Source organism: Pleurodeles waltl, chromosome 3_1 (assembly GCF_031143425.1).
Source record: "Pleurodeles waltl isolate 20211129_DDA chromosome 3_1, aPleWal1.hap1.20221129, whole genome shotgun sequence".
NCBI lineage: Eukaryota > Metazoa > Chordata > Amphibia > Caudata > Salamandridae > Pleurodeles > Pleurodeles waltl.
This window is the reverse complement of record NC_090440.1, coordinates 1,184,460,807-1,184,487,631: the sequence shown is the minus strand read 5'-3', so window position 1 is coordinate 1,184,487,631 and position 26,825 is coordinate 1,184,460,807. Positions and strand designations below refer to the sequence as shown.

Below are 26,825 nucleotides of genomic sequence, written 5' to 3'. Positions count from 1 at the left end.
TATAAAACGTTTGGTAGCTGCTGCTGGCGGGGTGGCGACGCTCCTCTGCCTTAGCAGAGGAGCCGCACCTGGACACTTTCCTAAGGAACACATTTCAACGGGTCCTGGGTAAACATATCTACAATTCATCATGGCATATTAGCCACTTCATATGCTAGTTCAAATGATCAAATGCAAGGATATTTTTGCTAAACAAAGTAACTGTGCGCTATGCTATAATGTTACCTGATGCAACTACTGGCCGTAATGGTGGCCCAGCAGGAGAAATATTGACAAATGTGCGATCTGCTTTGTAATAGTGACCCTTCTATTTACAGTACAAGCCAATGAAAAATCTATGGTGTTAGGCGCTTTACAAACAAGCACTGGTAATGCCAACAGGCCTTGACTGTAAAAGGATCTTATTGGTTTTGCTAATGCTTGTTTACATTGGCACAAGATAAAGCCAAAGTGGTCGTCAGTACATCACAATGCATGCAAACACATGGGTCATTACACATAGAAATGCAGACGGATGTATCGGTGGACATCTTGGAAAGGCTTTGCTATAAAGTAACATGTATACAGGTGTTGTGACCAGTGCATGTGTGTCGTGAAGCATACATGCACATGAATCCATGCCGTGTTAACCTACAATGCCTCTACACAGCCACAAAAAACGGAAGCAAAATGTTAACATGAGCTTAAAATGGGACATTAGACAGGGAGCAATGGATGAGTGGAGTTGATGAGGCTAGTGAATAGAGAACACGGGGCACTGAAATGTCATTTGGAACAAGTGCATCAGGAAGAAGTCAAGGACAGACATGCGCTCCAATGCCAAGAAAAAAGAGTCCTATTAGTTTAGCAGTGAAGCATACAACTCATCCAGCAAGAAAACGGAGATCAAAATGCTCCTGTGCAGGACACCAATACAAGAATAGGGAGGAATGCCATCCAATCAAGATCAGAGACCTCAGACAGACAAGGAAGAGCGATCCAATCATGAGCAAGTGGCTGCCCCCAAACCTACTCTAAATTCATGTCATGTAAAAGAAATGAAGATCTGTGACAAACAGCTAAACAGTCTGTATCAGAGTCCTAAAACGATAATTATTGCTCTCCCATCAGAGTCAACGTTGCAAGCTATACACAATGCTGGATATGTGCTCAGTGATTTAACGTTTAGGACACGACTCTGAAAGAAACAACATGAATTCCCTGAATCTAGCAATGAATACAAGTTTCACCCTAGAAGATCTTTTTATGCTTTAATAATAAAAGAGCAGAGTCCTGGAATTTCCTCCTCCAGCCACAGATTCTGCTCTTAACATTCGTTTTTCTTGTATAATTGGCCAGAAACCCGCACCCACTCAGACAGCCGCTGAGGCAGAAGGGGCTGGCACGAAGCATGGCTGACAAGCTGTGGTATTTATGACAGAATAAGGCCATTAACATTGCACTTGTCCCCCCTAGTGAGGCCATCACCATTATGAGGAGCGATAGAACATGCCTCTTCCCTTAGAATCTGCACTCGTCCACCCTAGTAAGGCCACCAGATGATAAGGTGCAATAGATCATGCCTCGGTCCCCGGGGCTAGACATTTGTTAGGGTCCCAGTCCGAGGCCTGTCTGCTGCAACCAGCGATCCCCGGCCCGGACTGCCCATTTTGTCTACCGGCCATTTTCCAGGTGTGGGCTGGAGCCTTTGTAAGTCGGATTTTTTCGCCGGGGGAGGGCGCCACTGGAGCCTCTTTCATTCTCCAGCTTCCCCATCTAATTCCAGCAGGCACACGGGGGGCTTCAGGAGGAAGGGAGAGAGAGGGAGGGTCGTGGGTCTGAGCATTTTTGCCTGGTCTGCTTTTGGTTTCCAGCCTGGCCCTGAGTGCTCCTCGCATCACTCTCACACAGGAGGAAAGGCCTCGGAGCACCCAGAAACAGGAGTAACTGGACTTAGGAAACATGGCCCTCCTTACCGAAACAAATCCATGCGGCCACGTTCTAACAGAGAGTCCAAGGCCTCCATTTACTCAAGTGGTTTCAACCCCTCTTGGCAAACAGTCAATTACTGAGGCTTTTCTGATTAATCTTCTTTTCTGGTGTACACGCCCAGCATGCAGGCAAACCTATGGACAGGCTACTGCTGTGTAGTTTCCTATATGTTCTTATTGGCATTACATTTTGCATATCTATCTCTTACATGCTATCACCTGTCACAACTCCAGGCACTGCACCCCATAAGATGGAAACTGCACCTCAGTGGTCATCACTCATCACATGACAGCCCTTCCTGCATGGTCTCAAAACAAAACCAACACCATTCCAACCACAAATCCTACACGGTGTAGCTTGCGAGGGTAAGTGCATTAAAGTCCGACATAGGTGAAAGAAGTGCTATGCAAATGCTACAATACAAGAGAAATTTGTGAATGAGAGCTGTTTTTCATCTACATGTTTGCTAATACATCTGCAACTTGCACGCAGCCACACATACCTTCCAATGCTCTGTAAAGACCTCCAGTGCCCCCTTGCAAATAGGGTCCCCCTACATTAGTACATCAGATAATAAAAATCAATTCAATGTATTAAATATATCCATGACCAGCACAGAATAACACATTATTTTCCTGAAAGAGATAGATACATTATTTTGAATGTGGCAGTAAGCCCATCAAGATTCTTCAACCAATAGGTGTTATAAATGTACACATTAGGATACACCTTGTTTCACAATATTCAAAACATATTCTAGAGAATAATTGTTTTAGGTTTCTGAAAACTCGTCCCACTATATCACCCCTACATTTGCAGATTCATTAAGATCCCACGTGCTTGCAGCCTGTTTATATACCACACCCAAAATAGCCAAATTCAGGATGCAGCACATCGTGATGATACATCTCAGAAGAATCTCTCTTCCCAATATCAGTGGTATGATGATAACTAAAGTGACCATCGGCCGTATTTAGAAAAAACCTTCAGGTGTGCAAGTACAGTAAGATTGTTTAAAAAAATACGACATAAGCCAAAAAGCAAGAAAGAAGGCGTTAGTTAAAAATGTTTATGAAGTAGGTATGTTCCAGGTAGTATAACTGAATGATCCCTAATATTTAGTCATTAGTGACATGTCATTTTGAAAGACATGAATAGTTTTGATGGTGATTTTCCAAATTGGCACAGGGTGCCACGACATGTGTTCTTCTATTATTTACCACAGTATCCACAATCCTCAGGATACATAATGGAGATTTTCTTAGCTTCAGTGAAAGAAAGTCTTGATTTTATTAAAACACGGAGGCGAGTATTATGCTTTCTTCTCTTGCTTTATTTCAGATAGCAGCCAAGAAAAAACTACAAGTCCCAACATACCCTGTTGGGAAAACTACAAATAAACTACTATGTCATACCATATGTCATAACAAGTAACCAATCACGAACATGGAAGGGTATAAACATCTTGACTGATAGCCGCAAGTCCTCTTTTCTTGCAGAGCAGTTAAGTCACTCTGAACAACGGAAATATCAACAATAAAATTATACATGCCAAAAGAATTGAAAACAGAGTTTCACAACGATATATAATATGAATAGTCTTTTGATCCAGGTTAGGACTGAAGAGATCTTGAAACAAAGTCCTTGCTTGACTTGAGTAGACCGCTGCTCGCGGAATATCTCGTGAAAGTGGAGGAAAAGTTTTAAGTTGACTGGTTGTTGGTGGAGGTTGTACCTAATAAAAAATAAAGGGAGGGTTAACAGTGTAACAACAGAGGTGGGATAATACTCGCCTCCGTGTTTTAATAAAATCAAGACTTTCTTTCACTGAAGCTAAGAAAATCTCCATTTTATTACAATCACGGAGGCTCTTATTATGCTTAGTTCAAAGCATAGAAATTATTGAATTAGCTACATGAGAAACAGGTTTACAATAAAAAGTTCTAAAAGTTGAAACATTAGACCAATCAGCGGATTTGAGAATGTCTCCCAAACTCAGACCTGCCCAAAAGGCTTTGGAAGCCATAGCTCCTCTGGTAGAATGGGCCCCAAAAATGGAAATGTTAATACCAGCCAAATCCATAACCCATTTCACCCACCGTGCTAAGGTGGTGGAAGTGACCGATTTATGAGGGGGTCTGAATGAAACGAGAAGTTGGGTTTCCGAAGACCTTCTCAAATCCTTGGTTCTAGCAATGTATTCTTTCAAACAATTACCCACACATAAATTAACATGTTCAGGAAAATATGGATAAAAAACAGACATTAAATTAGTTTTTGTTCTTCTTTGTATCTGAAAGAAAACACCTTGAGGGGTATACTGTACCAAGGTCACATCTAATGCTCTAACATCAGAAATACGTTTCAGAGAAACCAAACAGAGAAGCATGGTTAGTTTAGCGGAAAGTAATTTTAGAGATAGAAGAGAATTAGACGGTTGAGATAAAAAGAACTGTAAGATTACATTTACATCCCACATGGAATTGTACTTGGGTAAAGGAGGTTTGGAAAAACGAACCCCTTTTAACAATCGACATACCAGAGGATGCTCACCGATAGGTTTATTATCTATTCTAACATGTTCCGCGGAAATGGCGGATCTATACATATTGACCGTTCTATAGGCCTTACCCTGAGCAGCCAATGATGCTAAAAAATTAACAACTAGGACGACATCTGCTGAAATGGGATTGGCACCCCTGAGCAAACACCAATTATGCCAGACTGACCAGGCTGACCTATAAGCTTTGGTCGTGCCAGGAGCCCAGGCTTGACGTATGAAATCTGCAGCTTCCTGCGAAATTCCTGGGGTTCTCCAGGCAGACCCGAAACCATCCACGAGACTAATTGGAGGGATTGATTGAGTATCAGATCGTGAGATTGACCCTGAGGATTCAATAGAAGGGATGGAAATATTGGAAGAAGGATCGGAAGGTCTATAAGCAATTCTAGAGCTAACGGAAACCAAGGCTGACCCTTCCAAAGGGGGGTGATCAGAAGTACTCTGGTGGTCTGACGTTGAACCTGAGCTAAAACCCTGGAAATCATAATGAAAGGAGGAAAAGCATAGTTGGTTTGATTGGACCAGTCTTGTTGAAAAGCATTGGAGGCCAAAGCTTGAGGATCTGGTCGCCAGCTGTAGAATCGCGGAATCTGATTGTTTAAACGAGAAGCAAATAGATCGACCGAGAAGGGACCGAATTTGGAAGAAAGAACTTTGAATATTGAAGGGTGAAGACGCCAGTCGCTGGAATCTCGAAGGTATCTGGAACACCAATCTGCGATTGTGTTCATGTCCCCCGGAAGATACTCTGCTCGCAGAGAAATCTGATTTTGGAGACAAAATTCCCATAGGCTCTTTGCTAGTTCGGCAAGGGGTTTTGATCGAGTACCTCCCAGATGATTTATGTAACGAACCGCTGAAAGATTGTCCATCCGAAGGAGAATAGAACAGCTTACCCTGTCTTTGGCGAAGGTTTGGATCGCAAAGGAACCTGCAAGAATCTCTAAACAATTTATATGCAGATAAGACTCCTCTTTTGACCATAAACCTCCAGTCGAGAACTGAGCGCATCTTGCGCCCCAACCCGTCCGACTTGCATCGGATTCTAATACAAGATCTGGTGCTGTAGAGAATATTGCCCGGCCATTCCATGCGTCTAGGTGATCGAGCCACCATTGGAGTTCGATTCTGGATTCGTGGTCTAGAAGAATCAAGTCTTCGTAAGAAAAACCTTCTCTGAGATGTCGGATTTTTAGTCTTTGAAGAGCTCGATAGTGAAGAGGGCCTGGAAATATGGCTTGAATAGAAGATGCTAATGGACCGATTATCCGGGCGAGAGATTTGATCGAAAGTTGAGATTTGCTGAGAACTAGGAGAATATCCTTTTTGATATGGGAAATTTTCTGAGTCGGAAGATGAAGGGTGGCCTTGACCGAATTTATGAGAAACCCTAAGAATTCCATGTGACGAGATGGAATGAGGTTGGATTTTTCCTTGTTTATTAAAAAACCTAAATCCTGAAGGAGAGAAAGTAATGTGTCTACCTGCTGTAAAAGAATGGACCTGTCCTGATGTAAGATTAGAAAGTCGTCTAAATATACGATAATCCTGAATCCCTGTGTTCGTAAATGAGTTACCACTGGCTTCAATACCTTGGTAAAGCACCAAGGGGCCGAGGAAAGGCCAAACGGAAGACATGTAAATCGATAAAATTGGTCGTTCCACTGAAATTGTAAGAATTTCCTGAAGGAATGATGAATGGGAATGGAAAGGTAGGCATCTTGTAGGTCTAAACGGACCATCCAATCGTTTGTTAACAAGGAATCTCGAAGATGGAGAATGGTTTCCATCTTGAAATGATGGTAAACTACGAATTTGTTGAAAAACTTTAGATTTATAACAGGACGATATTTTTTGTTCTTTTTTTGTATCAGGAAAAGAGTGCTGGTGAAGCCTGAAGGATGAGGATCGCATGGCTCTATCGCCTGTTTGAGAATTAAAGAGTGGACCTCCTGAGAGAGGAGAGCATCTTGTTGTGCGGAGAACTTTAAGGGCTTTGGAGGAAGATGCTGAAACGGAATTGAATATAGTTCTATATGATAACCCGAGACTGTCTGCAGGACCCAAGGATCTGCGGTTAGAGAGCGCCAATTCATTATAAACAAAGCCGTCTGGCCTCCCACCAACAATGAGCCATAAGGAAGAGCGCTTACCTGCGTTCTGGGAGCCTCTGGTCCTGAAGCCACGTCTGAAAGACCGGTATCTTTGTGGGTAAAATTGTGGCTTATACTCCTGAGGGTAGGAAGTGGAGCCTCTGGTCTGACTGACCGCACCCCTCTGGGTGTAACGGCCGGTAAAGCGGCTCCTACCTTTGCCGGCTCTTCCAAAAACACGGGAGTGGAAGATTTTGTGCATGGAAGACTGTGCCTTATCCATAGAAGTAAAAGTCTGTACATATTTGCTGAGTTCCTTAAGGAAGGAGTCCCCAAACAGCAAACCATTGGCTTCCGGACCAGTCTCTTTAGAAGCGAGAGAATTAAGTTTCTGATCAATTTTTAAAAGTAGACTTTTCCGTCTCTCCTGTGCCATTGATGCATTTGCGTTGCCAAGAAGGCATATCGCCCGTTGGGCCCAATTAGAAAGAATTACCGGGTCCACTTTCTTACCCTCCATCCTAGCCTCTTCCGCTAGGTCCAAAATTCTGGTGAGTGGACCAGATATGTCCAGCAACCTGTCCTGACAGTTGGTCCAAGCTCTATCCACTCCTTTTTTGGGATCTTTCCCAAATTTGGTAAAAAACATAATCATATTAGGATCTATGGCAGGAGTATTGGTAATGTTGTTGGGCAGTGAAGGCCTGGGACACTCGGATTTAAGTCTGTTGCGCACTAATTTGTCTAGTGGTTGTCGCAAATTCTTTAGCACGTATTCCGAAACGTGATCACAGGGAGTCCATTCGGTGGAATTTGGGTGACGGATAAGGGAGGGGTCAAACATCGGTTGACCCTCAAAGTCCAATAAAGAATTTTTTATTTTTGATTGCGATGACTCCCAGTTTATTAAGAGAAGTTTTACGCCTCTTCTCCAAAGGCCCTGGCCAGATCATTATGTCTGGATCATCCTTATCCGAGTCTCTATCCGAATCAGAATCACCCAAATCATCCTCTGTGTCTCCCAAATTAGTAATCTGTATAGGAAAAGAAGTGCTGGGGGTAGACGGCTGATTAGGTACCTTTTTTGCAGGAGAGTCGGATTTATCCTCAACATTGTCTGACTTTCTTTTCCTAGATTTGGAAGGAGAAGCCGAAGAAATTAGCCGTTTAATGGAGGCTTCAAAAGTTTTAGAAAACCCCGAAATTGAAGAAGATACCGCCTTCTGAACAGAATCTTGGATAAATAGATCCAAATCTTCTTTAAATTGATGGGCGTCGTCTTCTTCCGAATAATTCTCCATTTTTAAAAGAAACTCAAATTTTGCCTTAAAAACCGGGTTAAATACTTATTTTTTAAATAGATAAACTCCTTACTGAACAAGTTTAAAATTTAAACTGAGTTTTAAAATTTCTCCGTTACCGTCACAAAAGCAATAAATAAATAAGGAACGCGTTTCCCGCAACGAGTATGCGCCTTCCCGGCAGCGCTGCCTGCCAGCCGACAATCCTCAGCTGAGAAACAGCTGATCAGACACGCTTCACGAAAACGCGCTGTCAACTGGCTCAATCCGCTCGCGTTCTGAGGAGAAACGCAGCGGATTAGAGCACGCGCGCCCCAGGCGTTCAATTTAGAACGTTGGGGCGCGACAACTAACTCAAAGGAAAGATAATAAAATAACGTTATAAAAATAACATTGCCGACAGGAAATGAACCCGAAAAGAAGGAAAGTGAAAGTAACGTAATAAGTTATAATAAAACTAAGTCCAAAGTTAAAACACTGATTAAGACAATAAATATATATGAATAGAAAGGTAGTACTTATCCTTGACTGCTAGCAGCAAGAAAAGAGGACTTGCGGCTATCAGTCAAGATGTTTATACCCTTCCATGTTCGTGATTGGTTACTTGTTATGACATATGGTATGACATAGTAGTTTATTTGTAGTTTTCCCAACAGGGTATGTTGGGACTTGTAGTTTTTTCTTGTCTGCTATCTGAAATAAAGCAAGAGAAGAAAGCATAATAAGAGCCTCCGTGATTGTAATAAAATTAGGAAAAAATAACAATGAATACAAATTTACTAGTTATGGTATGGGTAAATAACTGGCGTTAGAGTAATGGAAAGCAAATGGTATGCACGTCAAGGTTTATACAAACAAAAAAGAAGTGAACTGGGAGGGGAGGCACAACCCTTAATTAAATGTCTGTAAAATACACATGAGCGGAACAGTGAAATAAAATGACTGGGGATGGGCAATTGGGTAAAGGTAGAAGATGGAAAACTGTGTCTTTCTCATGTAAAATAGGAATTAAATACAATAAAAAAATAAAGACAAAAATGCAGAGATTAAAATCGTATTTCTTAAAAATATGCACAGAGTTAATGAAAGTACAGTACAAAACACAATAATGAGATTGATCTAAAAGTGATTAATGAGCCATCCTAAGCAAATAAAACGAGAGTATGGCTGATGATCCTTTCCTGCAGTACAGACCGAAAGTCAAGCTATGTCTGCTGGGCCGCAAGACATACTGAATGAGGCAACCCTTCTACTACTATTGTTCTTTAATTTCCTGGTTCTCCATATTGCCAGGTCTAGATTTTTTAATTTTCCGCTGTGCCAGTTCTCCACTTCCTCTTGTCCAAGTGCTTTTTCGTTACTAAATGCCCTAGGAATTTTACCTCAGTTTCATCCTCACCTGCAGGAAGTTAGCCTCCCACACTGCTTGTCACTCTAACCGTGGCAGCATGATAGACTTTGAGGCTGTAGCCTTCGTTCACCACATTTCCGTTGTGCTGTGGGTGCTGGGAGATGCCTTAGCTTGGTAAAGAGGACGCAACCACTGGCCAGTCTCCACACCACAACCCCAAACACCCGAGGTAATGGATAGATTTCTCCATTAGAACTGGGGGGGAGGGGGCGCGGCCCAGCGCTGAACCTGGTGATTCGGCCAGTGAAGCACGTTGAATCAAACTGCGGTGAAGTCAAACCTTCTTTACCATATATAGTTTGCTTTGCTTTGTCCGTATTGTTTGAATTCCCTGTAATGTGTAAAAGTGTGCAGAGTAGATGTTGTCTGTGTAGGAGAAATGGGAGTAAATTAGTTAGGCAGGTAACAATGGGAGGAGAGTTATCAATACTATGTTTTTTCTATTCTGATTATTCCCTTGCTTGAGTTGTATGTGCAAAGCAATAACAAATTAATGTGTGATTAATATGAACATTACATTTACGTTATTATTTTTTTGCAATCTGAAAATCTAGCGTGGGTATATTTTCCTTATTTATTCTAAATGCTGACTGCTTTCTGTCACTGTGTTTTGTCATTGATTTCTATGAGCTTCCCAAAGTTTGACAGTTGCATGAGTTGTTATTCAGAATAACATATTCTTGCAGAATGAAAATAAGCGAAAGAGCATCAGACCACTTTCTGTAATTATTTATGCTAAGAGTTTTAACAACAACGAAATGAGGTTATAAAACCAAGCACAGATATTGAAGGGTAGTGGGGAATCTTTACTCCAGGTGACACTGGGACAGGTCGTACCGAGCTAGATCTAAGTTCCAATTGAAGGCTACTGGGAGTTTAGACACTTAGCCGTCGATCACTGACTTGTAAATGCAGCTGCTCACTGAGCTATGCAGCCCTGTACTATCTCTGAAACTTAAAATCGGTTTTACTTTCTACTGTGCTAAAATTAGATTAGTGCATAGAAGTATTAAAGTGGGGGTAGAATTGTTATACATTGAAATAATCAATCGTGTTTCAATAGTTCCTTTTAATTCACGATTTTAGTAAACGTTGCTGCTGCCTTTTTTTGGTCTTCCTTGTGATTGCAATTCATATTGTGAGCATTAGACTACGATTTGGATTCTTAAAATACATCTTTTAAATGTATTTCTTGTGTTATAGTGTGTGAGAGTGTGTAATTCCTTAATGAAAGACAGTTTGGGGTTCCACTAACTATCCTCGTAAGGGCTCATGAGATTGATTGTTACCTGAAACACACCTTCCTCAAATATTGCTCAGTGGGTTGTGGGCTGGTTGCCGTACATCTATAAGAAAGACAGTGTGTATGAAATACATTTGTAAATAGCAAGAAGGATTTAGGAATAGTGTGGCAACAGTGAAGATATGCACGAACTCCACAGATCCTTGAAGGATGAGTAAATGAGAGAAAGACACTGGCGGAATCAACTGCAGCAGCCCGTTTGCTAGCCACACCGGGCACACAAAAAAAGTCAAATGCGCGCAGATATTTGGGTGTGGGTGTGCAATACATTCCTTTCTCTCTCCACAAGAATGGTTTAAAAATAAGTGAAGGACCCCTCACCCTACCCCACTGCATGGAATGAGCTGGGAGCACAAGGCCAGCAGACACATGTTTGTTTGCAGTGCATGGATAAAGGAGCAGTTATTCGGGTGGAGGGGCAGAAGAAGCTCTGGTCAGTTTATATGACAATCGCCTTGGAAGTTTTGATGCTTCCTAGCTGTTTTTGCAAGTGTTAAACTTCTTTGAGCTTTCCGAGTGTTTATTTTCTTTTAGAGAAGCTATAAGTACTCTATTCCTCCTTTGCAGGAAGCTCATGTACAGAAACACTAAGAATCAAAGTAGAAATAGGGTGTTTTTTACCAAGCTTAATCTTTCTCTGCATAATAGGCACAGAAAGGTGTAGCAATTCTTCTGGCTATGGGCTTCCTGAGCCGTACAACTGGAGTAGGGAGAAATTCACTGGGTTTTAGTAATGACTGCAATTTGGTGTAGTCAGCTAAGCTCGACTCTTTCAACCGTCCACACCAACATCAACGTTCTTGACTGGGGAAAGATGAGATGAATCACTTGTACGCCTACTCAAATTCTACACAAGCTTATAGCCCAAAATAAGCAAACTGTGATATCCCTATGCAAAGTGAAAACATTTCCCATATATCAGCTAGTGAGCACCGAACGATAAACCCTGTCCAATTTTTATTGTTTTTCTTCATGCATACTTTAAGGGAGATTACAGGCGAGAGAAACTGAAACTTAGATATAAGGTGTACAACTTTCTCATGAGAAGAATGAAAAAGAGGACCTTGAAAAGATACATAAAATGGAAAGTTCCAGGTGCTGAGTTAGTCATTTGTGAATCCTCGCTTAGTAGTGCCAAGAACGAGAGTGAGGCTGAGCATGTCTGAGATGAGAAAGCAGTACATGCCATACACAACATGGACAAACAAAATGGCATAGAACCTTTTTGGAAGACCTACAAGGCCCTCTTGCTAAATTATTCAACAATGTTGTAGCTAACTTTCTAAAACTTTCGAAAAAATCCTTTAGGCCCCAGCTCAGACCTCCCAATTACATTAATAAATTCAGAATATAAAATCTTAATTAGGCTTAGTCGAATCATATTGTTGAATGATGCAAGCAATTTGATTCATCAGAACCAAAATAGTTTTATCCCAGCTAGGAAGATACATTACAAAACACACATTTTGTCATGAAGACCATTGATGTTTTCTCCACCAAACATATTCTGAGAGCCACGCTTTTCTTAGACGTCAGCAAGTGTTTGGCCCCTTGAGCTGGGACTTTCCTTTCTCGAATCCGGATTGAATGCATTTTCCATCCCAGCTCATGAGTGCAATTTTAGCCAATTACTCTGAATCCAGGGCCACAATTATCATTAACTCTAAGTCTTTGAAGCATATTACTGTTTTTAGGGGCACCTGTCAGTCATGCCCCTTATCGCCCACCCTGTTCGCTTTTCTTACTTAATGATTGGCAATAACTATTGGAAATGTGTCCCACATAAGCTTATCAATTCCCGATTCCCCAAAGCTTAAACTTTCTCTAAATGACTTAACTATATTTCTTAAAACAGAAGAGGCTAATACAGATCAATCATTGTTTTTTCATTGCAAAGAACATAAGTTCTGCTATTCAATGTACATTGAGCTGTACTCCCTGTGTCACCATAAGATGGTTTATATTATCAGTAGTGACAATTTATGAAAATTATAATAATTATATGACTTCAATTATGGGCCATCTGATGCAGAAATTTAAAATTTTACTACAAAAGTTAAGTACACAACCATATCTTTACTTGGCCGAATTTCTTCACTCAAAATTAATATTTCACCTCTTCCTTTTGTGCTTTCCATCCCTCCAATATATATTTTATGAAAAAAAATTAAACAAGAAGATGGATTGTTCTCTAGTTTCTAATGAGAAATAATCAACATATTAAAATGTAAGGGAACACTTCTTAGCTTCATCAAGTGGCACATGTTTCGTTCCTTAGGGCAGTACAACTTGTGCATATGCAGCCTCTACCCAAAAGGCGCAACTATTTCCCAATATGTTTTTTCACACGAGTCATTAAGATACGCACTATTAGACATAAACCTTCTTAGGGGATTTCCCTGAAACTTTTTGCTTCTTCCTCCCAGTCTTTGCTGACTTTCCGTGCATGGCCTTAGGACTCTGGGCACTTTCACACTGTACTGAAGCGCACGCCTTCCTACTCTTGCTAGCAAGAGGCGCTTACATGATTTCTTGAGGTGCCAGACCCAGGAGTTGGGTAGAAATGTACACCACATACCCACGGCAGGTACGGCCCTGGCCACTAGTGGGATGCATCACTGCGTGTGCCATCCACCAGAGTATCCATCTATTAGGCCTGGCATTGCAGGCCTGTGGAGGCGCAGGTGCACCTACGCTCAGGCTGGCATCTTCCCCACTGGGGCCAGTCCTGAGTAGGCCTTCTGCTACCCTTAGAGCACCCCCAGACATTGGAGCAGGTGGTAGGTGGAAGGCAGGGCCGGAACGCAAGGGAGCCCCATGCCCTGGTAGCGGAGAGATGTGGGTTTCTTACAGAGGAGACTGGCTCTTGCTTGAGGTTTTGCTGATCCTCTTTGAGTGGCCAGAGGGCCCTGGACACTTTCCCATTATAAGTACAGTGGGAAAGTGCATATGCGCCCTCCCTATATACATTAGGAAGGGGCACCTACCAGTATGTGCACGCTTGCACATTATTGTTTTTAAGTATGTACTAAGCCTGACATGGCTTGCCTATATATGCACACTTGCACACCTGGTGTTTCCATGTATATACTGAGCCTAACATGATCTACCAGTATGTGCACACTTGCACATTGGTGTTTTCATGTATATACTGAGCCTAACATGGTCTACCAGTATGTACACACTTGCACACTGGTGTTTTCATATGTATACTGAGTATTGCACAATTTGCCAGTAGTTGCACACTTACTCATTATGGTTTTTATATATGTACTGAGCCCGGTTGTGGCTTGCTGTGCTTACAAGGAGCGGGGCGGGTGCAGCATGTGGAGGGGTGGGGGAGGGGGCGGGAGAAGAAAGGTGGGGAGGTGGAGAAGTAGGTACACTTAATAAATAAAGAAATAAAAAAAAACTTACCTGACCCGCAGACCTGTGCTGCGCTGCAACTCTTTCCATTGTCGCTGCAGGCACAGGCTCCCAGCCTGCTCTGCAGCCAATCCTGAAGCTGCTCAGAGCAACATTAGGATTGGCTGGGGGCGCTGGGGGCTCCCAGGCAGACTGGGAGCCTCTGTCTGCTCTCTCCAGCCCCGCAACACAGTGCCAGGCTGCGCATGTGTGCTTGGCTTGCCCGAGACGGCCGGCCAAACACACATGCACTCTGAGGGGAGTGCACAGTGCAGTCCTCTCATCCAGGTCACCCCACAAGGCCCCACCCATTTCACAACGAAAGGATAATAAATATAGTTTATTATCCTTCCGTTCTGAAAGGTTTGCAGCTTCTGCTGCTGGTGGTGGCGGGGGGAGTGAGGTGACGCTCCTCCGCCCTAACGGAGGAGCAGCCCCTGACTGAGCCTGACATAGTAGGCCTTTATGGGTGCACTTGCACCCTTGGGGTGTTCTCAAAGCTTGTGTCCAGCCTGCCCCTGCAGCCTTGTGAGTGCACCAGGGCACACGTGCCCATGGAGTGAAGAATACTCATGTGTGTTTGCACTGCCATTGAGAACTACCCTGCCCATAGGTTAATATGGGGGAAAGTTTACAATTAATTCTAGCTGCAATAGTGCATTGCAGTGGAGCAGCCTCATCATGTTTACTATGATGAGATTCCCAATGACAAACCCTTTCCAATGGTAAAGGTGGTTTTGTCAGTAATACCTTGGAAACCCACTTCTAGAAAGTGGGTATTTCAATTGTTCCAAAACCCTTTTGTGTGCCTTTTCAATTCAAGCGACAGCTAGAAAACTTGGGCAACCAAAACAACAGACCTCTGCCAGTGGTGTAAAAAGGCCCTCGCGATGAGAGGGGGCCCCCAACTTCCAGGGGGCTCCCTCAGCACAGTACACTGTGCATGGGCTGCAGGCCCCTGACTGGGCCCAGAGGGGAGCGGCCCCCTCCAGTGACTTTGCAGCAGGGGCCCCCTCAAGTTTCACCACTGACCTCTGCCATCTGAGGGCCTGGCTAGATAGATTGGAGGGAGAGGTTTTGCCACTTGACCTCTTGGAGTCAGATCATGGCACCACTGAAAATAAGGATCTGCATTCCAAGGCCCCATGTCGGACAAGACTGAAATTTAGGAGAGACATCTGTGGTTCAAAGGGGAACCCTCTGAACCACCCCCAACTTCAAAGACCCACTTAAGTATAACAAGGGGGACCACACCTCAGCAATTTAGAGATACACTTGCAGGAGCGCAGGACGGAGTCCTCATACTGCGTGGTGCATGCTGCCAGAGGAACATGTTGTGCACAGAAGTATTTACTGTTCTGGAAAGGGATCACACACCCTTCCTGCATTGTGGCGTTCCTGGGCATACTGCTTGCTGCAGTGTGACACTCTGTAATGTGCTCTCCAAGGGCTTGTTGGCTTGCCCCCTTTTCTGCATGGAGGTCTCAGGGACCTCAAAGACCTCCTGTGAGGGACCTACACCATCTACTATGTCAACTGTAGACCGGTGCCCTCCTACGTGTCTACTTCATCTGCTGGATTCCACAATGTAGCAGCAGCGTTTGAAGTATTGAACCTGGAGACTGGATTTGCCTATTGCGCAGCCTGCAAGGTACTACCCGCATTGACGGAGTGTGGCCCATTATCGTGGGGCCAGGTCATGCACAAACATTTGGTTGGTAGTGAACAGATTAATGGTTGGGGAGCCTCATGTGGCACATTGCTGTTGAGTGGGCCACATTTCTCTCGTACGACCACCAACTGCATGCTCATTGCATGCAGTGTCCATGTCTCTGGTTGCGGCCCTTGGATGTGGGGGCATACCCAGAGCACAGCTGCATTCTACCTCGGGTGGTACCGCTGAACTGGCATTTCTGTGTGTGTGACCGGATTATTCTGGTGCTGCTCAAGTAATTGTGCACCAGATGTTGTGCCTAATTCCAGGGAGGTACGGAATGGGAACTGATTGTGTGTCCAGAAGTGGCTGGTGCGACTCAAGTCATTGTGCACCAGGTGTGGTGTGTCAGTCCAAGGAGACACTGCATTAGTAACTTTTCATGTGCAGTGGAATTGTCTGGTGCGACTCAAGTCATCGAGCACCAGATGTTGTGGCTCATTCCAGTGTGGCCCTTCATCAGGGGACAGTGTCACGCGTAGCATTTGGTTGGTAGTGAACGGATTACTGGTTGCGGAACCCTACGTGGCCTGTTGCTGTTGAGGATGCCGTATTTCTCTTGTGAGCCCACCGACTGCATGCTCATTGCGTGCGGTGTCCGTGTCACTGGCTGCACACCAGTCATCATGCACCAGACATTGTGCCTCATTACAGGGAAGCTCTGCAATGGTAACGTTTTGTGTGCAGCGGGACTGTCTGGTGCAACTCAGTTTATCACGCACCAGATGCTGTGCCCCATTCCATGGAGGCACGGCAGTCGTACTTTTCGAGTGCAGCGGGATTGCTTTGTGGGACTCAAGTCATCATGCACCAGAAATTGTGTCTCATTCCAGGGAGGCCCAGCAGTGGTAACTTGTCATGCCCAAGCAGGATTGTCTGGTGCAACTCATGTCATTGCACACCAGAAATTGGGCCTCATCCGAGGGAGGCACTGCATTGAACACTTCGCTTCTGCATTGGAAGTGTCTGTTGTGACTCAGGTCATTGCACACACAACCTTGTTCTCATACCAGGAACTTGGTAAATCATTTGTGTGCAATCGGGACGCTTGGGGCAGTACAAGTCATCGTGCCCCAGGCATGGAGCCTCCTGTCCTGAGAGGTACCGAATTGGTAACTATCTGTGAAGTGGTGTGTCTGGCTTGGCTGGGAGCCACTGTGAACAGTGTGTACAAAGACTGCCCTTCCCCTGTGCTTCGCAGACTGGGGCCCACACCAGAAGGCTGGTGTGGAGACTCCTGAATGAACTTCCTGATTGGGGACCAAACTTCCCTTTGCTGACTCTTGCCTGATCAGCTAATCTCTCCTTCTCCCATACCTTTGCCCCGGGATCTTGACTAAGTATAGTATAACCAGTGGCCCGAGCGGCATAGTATCCAGGGAAAGCTTGCTTCAATTCTAACTTTGAGGGGGTGGGAATTGGTTGGTGGGTGGAGGAAGGTTTGTGGCCCAAAAGGGGTATGCAAATTCATTTTCACCTCACATGCCAGTTGTCAAAGCACTGCTTTAGGGTGCCGGAAGCAAGCCTTTGTAAGTGTGTGTAGGCGAGCGTGGCTGACATCTGTGGCACCGCCTAGCGGTGCGAGAGTGAGTGTGTGGGAGTGGGTGTCTGGGTTTGATTTCACCACACGGCTGCATTGCGGTGCATGTTTTTTACTATTGTGGTTGACATTGCTGTTTAATGGTGCGGCCTAGGCCACAGAGCTATTTCAAAAGTGCTATAGTTCTCTGCATGTACACATTCCTGCTATCGTTGGGAACCGGGATGCATCCTACAACTGTTTTATATTGAATTGAGGTGATCTTTGGGGGTGGGTCTCGTGCTGCCAACGCAGGAGGGAAAGTATTCTTTTTCTCATGGGTATATACTGCTGATTTCGTATTAACACTGTTGGGCCTCATATTATTAGTGATGTTTCTGAATGTGGTTTATGCCCAGATTTACATCACATTCATGTGGTGTTAATTAATGTGTGCGTTGAATACATACATCTTGTGTAAAGTCTTGTTTGTGACACTCAGTGTACTTATTGTGTGGTCGTGCTGTGCCATTGCTTTACACATTGCATCTGCAATAAGCCTGACTGCTCTGTGCCAAGCTACCACAGGGGGTGGACACAGGTTATACAATGAGTGTAATCACTTACCCCTGATAGGAGTGGTAGGTTCAGCCTGGCTTCGACCTCATCTCAGCCACCCAGAATGTGCCACCTCCAACACCCACTATTTGGAGATCGCACTAATAGTGGAAACTGTGTCCAGTGATCAGTCATTCAGTGATTTATAAAAAAAAGTATGTTGTTATGATTGACAGATGCCAAATGAGGAATAATGATAGCTTGTCCTTGACAGAAGTCTCCTAGTCTTGACAAGGCGATCATCCTTCCAGAGTGGACACAGTTAGAAAATTGTAGTCGATGACGCCTCTTCAGTCTTTAGGCAATGGTATCCATCACACATTCTGATTATGATTATTTGAACAAGGCCACATCTAGTCAAAATAGTTTCTTTGCAATGCGCTTGTGACTGCTAAAAAAAATGCCTCTCTTCGCGTGCTGACACAATTTAGGTACAAATCAGTGTTGTTGGTGTCTTTATTTTGCTTATTTGGCACCTTTTTATCTTGTTTGATATGATTTGTCAGGTTATTATGATTTGTGCCTAAAGAATGTATAAAAGGGTTCTGGATATCCTTCAATGTTCCTTTACTCTTCGGTGTTCTCTGGGTTCTCTCCCTTTCCAGGCTCTTACTCTCCCCGTCTCCTTTACTGCAGAAGTGAAGACATTTGGGAATGACAAAAGAGGTCCTGAGCGGGGTTCCTTTTGCCCTGTAAAGTATTCACCAGTGCACTGATCAGTTCAATACAGTTCCAGCAATGGTGCTTTTGGGGGAGGGGGGAATTTGTGCATTAAACAAGTACTCCCTGGTTCTATTTCTAACCAGCTCCCACTCCTGGTGCACCCAACACTCACAGAACAACAACACCTCCTGTACTAGTACCATTTCTGCACCATGCACATCATCACTTGCCATGGCACTACGGCCCTGACCTCGGACCGCCCCTATATGGACCTCAGTGCCTTCTTTGTCTAGGTTTCCTCGGGGCTAAGCATGGTCTCTCCTTCTCCTTGTGTAAGGATGATCACCAGCAGCATCTGGCTTCTCCCATCTGCTTCTCTTTGGTTGCAACTTCTCTTTGGGTTCTCTTCTCCTGGGGTGTTTCTTGCCCGCTGGTCTTCTGCAGCATCCTGACGCCTTCTTCCTCATGACAACCAGGTCTGAAGGTGACTGTCCTCCTCTGTGGCCCTGTGTCTTCTTCCTTGCGACGCCACTACTCATCGTTCCTCCCTTTTTGAGCCAGTTCCAGAGATGATGCATGATGCTGCATGTGTGTTTTCCACGAGGCATTAGGGCCGGCACTTCTGACCTTTCATGGCCATTCACAGTGGACATGTTGGAATGGTTGTAGTCACCCGCGGGGCTCCTTTTACTAGAGGCGAATAATAGTCCCATCCTTTTAACACTGTGTTGAGTGTTGTAAATGGCATCCCCTTAATCGAAGACTAAGGGTCTCAGTTAGATCTCGGGAGAGAAGTCACTCTGTTGCAACCGTAATGGATATCCCGTTTGCCAAAATCTAAATACCATTGTTTTTTATGGTATTTAAATTTCAGCGGATGTTATATTCATCTCTGTTGCGACGGAGTAACCCCTTCCGCTGAGATCGTAATCAGCCCCTAAGTAAGTTACTTGGCTATAGATTACTATTCATCATAGCTCGTAACATTTCATTCCGGTAGCCATTTCAGCTATCAAACTCTATTTGTATGAGAGGAACGTCCCTATGAAAACCGTGGTGTCCTGATCTGGCTGTGCTGCCATTAATATGCCTTGAATGAAGGCAGTCCCAAAAGGTCAAAAGTGGTTAGACTTTTCTTCCTTAAGCCTCAGGCTGTCTGTGCTCCATAGCAGCATAATGTCAGCATGTGATGCTTATAAATGTAAAGGAAACTATTTCCTTTCCACCTGGCAGCCGTAAAGGTAGCTATTATTCAGATAAGCCCAGTCCCTCCCAATGTTAACACTATGCCAGACACTGGGGCACCCCACCCTTATCAATCAGTGGTGCCCATGACAAAGGTCCACCATAAGCCCGCAATATGAGATCTAAACCACAAGGACTAGTCATTTGTCATAGCTTCTAGGCCAAAAACTCCACTTGATTTTATCCCCTGATAAAGTGGCTTTGATTTTGACCATTTATAACATATTTTCCCATAAAGGCAAAATGAAACACACATAATCTCTGGTATGGTAAACGAATTTCAAGATCATATGCAGCCACGCCTTTAACTACAAGGTTGAGAGATTCGGGTAAATATGAAAACACAGGGCATATGAAAAATACATATTTTAAGTAAAATACACATATCACCTGTGCTTCTCAGGGCTGTGATGCCCACATGTATGTTTGGTTGTTTAATAAACACGTAAGAGAATAGTCCCTTTTTAAATGTCTTCTTGATAGTTTGGAGATTTATAATGTGACTTAAGTATATGGTTGGAGAATTTCGGAAATAATGAGTTTCCAACTAACGGCAAAATAGTCCAGTGAACAAACAGATGCAGTTAAGATCATCAACCAACATCCTGACAAGTCCTACTCATAAAAGGTCAGTAAATAAGTGCTGTTCAATGGGAGATTGGAAATGCTTAAACATTGTGGAAGCGGGCTGTGTGGTTTCTATATAAAACAGGTTATCACTGTGTTGTTTTCGTTCCTCCTGATTAGCATTCTTGCTATAGTCATTTTCACTGATGGGTGTTTACAACAAGTTAAGATGTTTAAAGTTTCTAAACTAGCACTCCTCACAGGTAGAGTAATCTTATAATTATTTATGCATCCACCCTATGTTAATCATCACTTCTAATCCTCAGAGATATGATGTATCCCACATAACAAAGGAACATTTGAAAAAACACCCAACCCATCAGGGCTTCGGAGACGAGTAAATAGCGCAAAAGAAACTAAATCTGTCAAACAACGTGTTTTAGTTCAGTATGTCCTTCTGTAATGTCAGTTGTCAATGTAAAGGCCAACAGAAAGGCAAGCTGGCTGGTTTACCTTACTAAAAAGTAAGTAATTTCTTAAAACTACAGCCAATAAGAACCAACAGCATATGCTAAAGCTAATACGTCCCAGTAGATGTCTGTATGTAGCCTTCTGCAGGAAGTATTCCTGAGCATCACTAGCAACTGAACTAGTGGATAAGAGACCTTTAAAATGTCTGAGAATAATTCTACTTTGTTCTTTTTAGCATGAGCAGGTGCTACCAGGTATCACAGTTGTGTAAAAAAGGTCCTCTATATGAATGAATCTCTACTTCCAACAGGATTGTTAATATAGAACTACACATGTCACACAAGATAAATCATTTGGTTGGTATGATCATAAGAAGATCAAATCAAACAAAACATATTTATTTTAATTCAATATTTCCTATAAGCATGTAAAAAATCAAAAAATATATCAACTGTAAATTCCAAAATGAAAAACATTGTCTTAAACATAAAGAACAATTCATGAAAGAATCAACCTAAAAAAGGATTCATAAAAAATGTAACTTCAATTTCTTTTCCACACTGTCTCCAATACATATTCAGTAAATTGGAATGAATTGAACTGTTTATTCAACGGGCTCTGCTCACTCTAAGTCCATTAGGGCACCCGGGTGTTGAAGTAGAGGACCAATCACATCCTACTTTCCAAGTCCTTCATTATAACGGAAAAAGTGGTTATGACACCATGGTCTTCTGTTGACCAGAAAAATACCAAGGCGACATCAAACCTAACCCTCTTGTACTCTGTAAAGATAGGACCAAGCTACATTTTCCTAAAGTTATTAACGATTAGAAAAATTAAATGAAGTATAGTGTCTTTGGTGTCTTAACAAAAAGCATATTTGCATACTCCATATTCGATTTGGCACATTGATGTGAGAGCTGCTACTTACAGAATCTCCAACTATTGTCGTACTACTACAAAGTGCTTCATCAACATATTTGTCATTGACCCATTACAAATAGGCCTCCTTAAAAAGTACCTTACTTGCCTGAGAGAGGCCATAAACCAGACATGTCAATGACACACTGACCCCCTAGTTCAGCTCTCTCACGAAGTGATGACGCAGCATCAACAATTTTTACAGAGATTTATAAAAACTCATCTCAGGAGTCAAAAATGGTTTACACTTTGAAATTCACAAATCTCAACCATTGGTTGCTGAAGAGAAGGCTTTAGGTGGTGTGACCAATAAACTTGGCCCTAAATTTATCATTATAACGCAAAACAACCCACCTTACTTGTATCAGCTTATTCATACTTTCTCTATGCGAAGGGTCAAAGACTAGAATGCTGCAAACTTTAGACCCTGTTAGCCCAACAGAATTTGGAGTAAGGCTCACATGCTCATTTTAGGGATTTTTCTTGGCTGTTAAATGTTGCCTATTATCATCACTTGGATGTTCCAGCTGTTGCGGACAGTTTACGTTTACAAATGCCATGACAGACACCAAGGCTCCACTGGGATGCAATATTTTTTAAACTGTGTGCTCTGCAAACAGCAAGACATAGAGGACCTGGTCTCCAAACTTTAGAACATAACAATTATGGGAAAATAAACCACCAAGAAAAGGAGGAGAGAGTAAAACAGTTATACTTTCCTACTCCAACAAGACATATCACATAGGGTATAGTCGTAAAAATGATTCTCCAAAATATGCCAATTCATCAGTATATAAACACAGGACTACTTTGGTATTTGGACCATCAGTCAGAATTTGTGATATGAGTCATCACTGGGTCCCATACACAACCCAAAAAGATTAAATTTTGTCCTAGCGTATACAATTTCTGTGCTCTCAAGACATTCTAACATATTGTTGTCCTTTCCTTTTCCCTGTTGATCTTTATATATGGGGTATGTGGTACAGTGAAACTGTTGACTGTGCAATCGGTTGGCACGGTCTAATGGGGCTGTATTTATAACTACTGTTGAGATTGTATTACAACAACACTATATATGAATCTTAAAGCCACCGACAAAGCATTTCCCTACGTTCCTTTCACACAAAAGACCACCTGGACCCCATCAATTTTTGAAAGCGTTTTAACCTTAATGAAGGAGAGCAACACATTGGTTATTTTAAAAAGAGACATTATTTCACATCATAAGCATGTTTAAGACACTGCTGATTATGCCATGAGAAGGTATCTCTTGTTGGCTTTGTATAAATATAGAAAATGAGAGGGGGGGCTGAAACTCCAAAGAAAATAGCACCATGGGAAGTATAGAGCAGCCCACAAACTCCTGCTGCATCCTCTTCTTCAAAGAAGAAATTCCTCTAGATAATGGTGGCTCCAGAGACAATGGGATAAATCCTAGGACTGTGTCAGTTGCAGAATAGTGGTACAATATCAGAAGAGAGATTTCTTGTGCCTGTCCTTAAACTGAAGGACATCATCCTTCACGTGCACAATGGCAATATCGGCCTGAAGATCAGCTGGAAAACCTGAACACGTTTTTATTACCCTGTTTCTACTCTCACTTCTTCAATACCACTGCCAGTCGGGTTGATGCCCTCATGGGAATATGTAATAAATGCTCACCAGAGAATATCATATCTGTCGTAATTGGTGGCAGGAAGGATTTTCTGCTAAACTTGTTGCCTTTTGTGCTTTTCCACCCCTGAACCTGCAGTGTTCTGTGTCCATACCACAGTCTTTTCAGATACTGAAGCACAAACCATTCATCAAATCTCAATGATTGTGTTGGTTTTCACCATGACCCAAATCGAGTGCTCATTTATGCATTCCACACTCCATTAGCTCTGCACTGACTGGAGCCCACAGTTGTGTTCTGAATCTCAGGAATCCAAACATGATTCTTGTAGTTTGCAATCACTTTATTAAAAATTGACTTCTAATGTTGTCATGTCGTTCTGGCATATTTGCTTAGCACTAAAGGCTAGATGTAGGACACATTTGCGAGTCGCAAATGGGGCGCAGCGCTATTTTCGACCTCGCAAAAAGCGAAATGGTATGTATTAATGCCATTTCGGAGTTCCAAATAGCGATGCTACCCATTACCGACTCGCAAAAATTGCGACCTGATTTTGCGACTCGCAATTATGAAGTCGCAAATTGCGAGTCGCAAACCAAGTGCACAAGCCAGTCGCAAATTGCGACTAGTCGCAAAAAGCCCATTTTGCACACCCAGATTAGCACTGATTCCAAACAGGTGGTAACCAGAACCAAAGTATAAAAGGAGACCCAGAAGGCATCTGGCTTTCTCACAATGGCTGCACTATACGTGATTGCATGGAGGAGGAGAGTCCAGGCTGCCCAGACCAGGCAGACACTATTTCAACAAACTGAGGATGAGATTTATGATAAATACAGACTGAGCAGGGCAGTTATCCTAGAGATCATTGAACTGCGGAAACCTCAGCTTGAACGGCTGACAATGCGTGGCTACGCCATCCCCACACATGTGCAAGTGCTATGCTCACTGCACCTCTTGGCCTCAGGAAGCTATTAGGGGGTGATTGCAGTGTCAGGTGGGGTATCCCAAAGTGCCCTCTCAAAATTCTTCAGACGTTTCCTAGATTCCATACTCGCACACATGTCCAGATATATATACCTTCCCAGGAATGAGGCGGAAATTAACAGCACCAAGTTGGACTTCTACATAATTGCCAACTTCCCCCATGTAATAGGGTGTGTGGACAGGACACATATACCAATTTGCCCACCAGCAAATCTGGAATATGTGTTCCGCAATAGGAAATGTACCCACTCACTAAACATCCAGGTGGTATGTGACGCCCATAATGTCATTACTGACATTGTGGCTAAATATCCAGGGAGCACACATGATGCATACATATTCTGGCACAGTGGGATACACCAACCCTAGAACGTGGGGAGTTTGGTGAAGGATATTTATTAGGTACTGTTGAGTACACTGTGATGCCCTGCTAATTTTGCCTCTTTTGTCACACAGGTGACAGTGCATATGCCCTGAGACCATGGATACTCACCCCATACCTAACACCTGGCAATCAGAATGAGATGCGATACAACATAGGACATCGGCGGACCAGATCTGTCATAGAGTGGATGTTCGGCTTGTTTAAGTCACGATTCCGATGCCTGCACAAAAGTGGAGGGGCACTCCAGTATGCCCCAGAAACTGCATGCAAGATCGTTGCTACTTGTGCTATCCTACTCAACATTGCCACCAGACGTGGGCTATATCTCACCCCTGACGACACAGATTCGTAGGATGAGGAGCAAGAGCTATCACACCGACAGCCTGGGGATGGAAGCATCGCAATGGAGGGCAGACAGAGACGGAACCACATTGCAACCCACTACTTTGGAAGGTACTTGGCAACCGTGACAACACTCACTAATGTAGGACACACATAGCCCAATTGTGTAGTACAACAAATTATCCCTTTAATTTCAAGAATACAATGAAGAAAATATAGTCAACTAAACTGCATGAATAAAGCAAAAAGTAAAGTCTGGCACATTTAGTTCATGTGCCTAAGTCACAACACAGATTGGTAGCTCACAGCCTCCTGCGACTACGGTCACCATGGCTTAATCCAGGTTGGTCCCCTGATCCTTGCTGGGCACTGCTACTACGCAGGATTCGTGCATCAGTGGCAGACACACTCTGACACTGGAGATCTCCTCGCTATCCTGAGGGGTATCGCCAATGCCCCTTGCTGCCTGGCTGGTCTCTAGCAGGTCCACTGCATGGCTGATGCACCCAAGTCCTCTTGCCACATCACCTGCAAAATGGCCAAGTTCAACCTGCAGCTTCACAGTGCGCCTTGACAGGCAGGTTGTTGTGGTTGCAAGGCACCCAATTGAAACACTTAGTCTGTCCAAAAGGGCAGCAGTGTTGCGCTCCCTGCGCCTTGCATGTGCCCTATCTGCCACCATTTCCCTGACCAAGTTGTTTATGGAACTGGTAAGGTTTGCCATGTTTGTGTTCATAGCAGTGAGCTGGTTGTCCACATTGGCAAAACCCTGGGAGAGTGTGTGCTGCAGTCTGTTCAGGTTCCTATTCATCACCCGCATGTGTCTGTTTTGCAGCCGGTTACTTTGCAGTAAGGATGCCTCCAGTCCCAACAATTGTTCGTCAGTGACATCCTCCTCACTCGCTGACTGCATTGGGCGTTGCCGTCTCCGCACAGAGCCAGCTGACCTATGTGGTCGACTCTCCCTCATCTTTGGCCCTGGTGTCACGTTGGCTGCTTCAAAACACAGATCAGGCTCATCCATGTCCTCTGGTGCATGTTAGACGGGTGGTGTTGTCATGCACTCCCTAGCAGTTTCTGTGACTGCCTCGTCTTGAGTGTGTATGGCTGGTTCATCTCCCTGCACAGTAGGGCTGTTGGTGGGTCCTTGTGGGAGACCTGTGGGACACAGTGGATACACTGTCAGTGCCTCACATATGTTTGATGTCTCAGAATAAATATTTCTCAATATTTGGACTACTCTACTACATTGCCCATAATGCACTGTTCTGAAGGTTGCAATATAGGAATGGAGCTAATCTGGAGGTGCATGCTTATGTGTACTGTGGTTGTGTGCATGGTGCATAGAGTGGTGTAAATAAGTTAATTTTGGTACTTACTTTTGTATGTTCCTGGAGCTGAACTGTCAAGGTCTCCAATTCCAAGTACTGCCTTCCACTCCAGAGTGGTCTCCACCATGGTCTCTGTGGCTGTAGGGGGTGGTACTGTAGATGGGCTTCCTCCAGTGCCATGCATCTCCCTCATACGCTCAGCCACCCTTTTCTTGGTCCTGGACCGGAGGTCGTACCACGTATTGCGGACCTCATCTATTGTGCAGTGGCTGACTCCAATGGCATTAATCTTGGTGAGGCCCATGAGCAGACATTTTGCTGTTTGTAGTGATCCCACTGTGAGTCCAAAATGATGTTACTGACGTTACTTGAAATTCACCAGAACCAGGTCACACCT

At 43.6% G+C, this 26,825-nt stretch overlaps 1 long non-coding RNA gene across 1 annotated transcript; it reads right to left on the bottom strand.

Annotated features, from left to right (window-relative positions):
• Nucleotides 1-3,283: 3,283 nt before the first annotated feature.
• Nucleotides 3,284-26,825, bottom strand: LOC138283334 (uncharacterized). The gene is made up of 2 exons (XR_011201197.1): nucleotides 26,477-26,825; nucleotides 3,284-3,706 (listed from the first exon to the last, which is right to left on the bottom strand). It is a non-coding gene; the product is annotated as an uncharacterized lncRNA (long non-coding RNA).